A 758-nucleotide genomic window follows, 5' to 3' on the forward strand; every position below is an offset into this window, starting at 1 on the left:
TCCAAAGCCCAACTGCTGCATTTCCCAACCCAACTTACGCCACGACATTGTCCTCCTTGTTGATGCGAGCTGTGAGCGCGCCGACGACCTCCTGAGAGGTCAGAGGAAGCCCCAAAGAGCTAAGTGCGCTCACAGCCCGGTGAATCTGAGACATGGTGGAGTCTTCACTGACAGCAGCCAGAAGGATGTCTCGGGTTTCATTGGTCACATGAATCTAAGCAGTGACAAAAAAGGATTACCGGTAGGTCGCCAATAGGTTTGCATTCCATCATTGATTTCCTGACAAAGAACATCACCGGAACCGACACTGCATCTGCCACATTAATGTCATACAACTTAAAAATGGTGTCTGAAATGGGTTTTGTAGTTTTGTGTCAGTGGCAAATGATGCGGTGTTTTGAGTTGGCTCTTTATGATGGGAGCCAACTCCTAAGTGGGAGACGATTTGTTTGTGTTTCCCTTTTTTTCTTATTCAGGAGCAGAACCAAATCTCGCTGTACAAAAATAACCTACGAAATTGAAATGACCACATTCTGGACATCTTCAAGGCATAATCTGTGAAATAATGAGCCCGGGGACAAATGTGCCCATACCTCACATCCAGATATGACTTGGCTGGTCTCCGCAGCAAAGAAGACTGAGTCGACATTGGTGGGATCAAGCTGGGAATTTAGGAACTGGCATACTTCCTATAAAAAAAAAAAACATTCGTTAATTTAGATCAAGGCAATATATATATATATATATATATATATATA

At 43.5% G+C, this 758-nt stretch overlaps 1 long non-coding RNA gene across 1 annotated transcript; it reads right to left on the bottom strand.

Moving 5' to 3' along the window:
• Positions 1 to 56: 56 nt before the first annotated feature.
• LOC109509019 (uncharacterized) lies at positions 57 to 724 on the bottom strand. The gene is made up of 2 exons (XR_002166845.1): positions 594 to 724; positions 57 to 214 (listed from the first exon to the last, which is right to left on the bottom strand). It is a non-coding gene; the product is annotated as an uncharacterized LOC109509019 (long non-coding RNA).
• Between the last annotated feature and the right edge of the window lie 34 nt (positions 725 to 758).

Source organism: Hippocampus comes, unplaced genomic scaffold (genome assembly GCF_001891065.2).
Source record: "Hippocampus comes isolate QL1 unplaced genomic scaffold, H_comes_QL1_v1.1 C16729934, whole genome shotgun sequence".
In the NCBI taxonomy this organism is placed as follows: domain Eukaryota; kingdom Metazoa; phylum Chordata; class Actinopteri; order Syngnathiformes; family Syngnathidae; genus Hippocampus; species Hippocampus comes.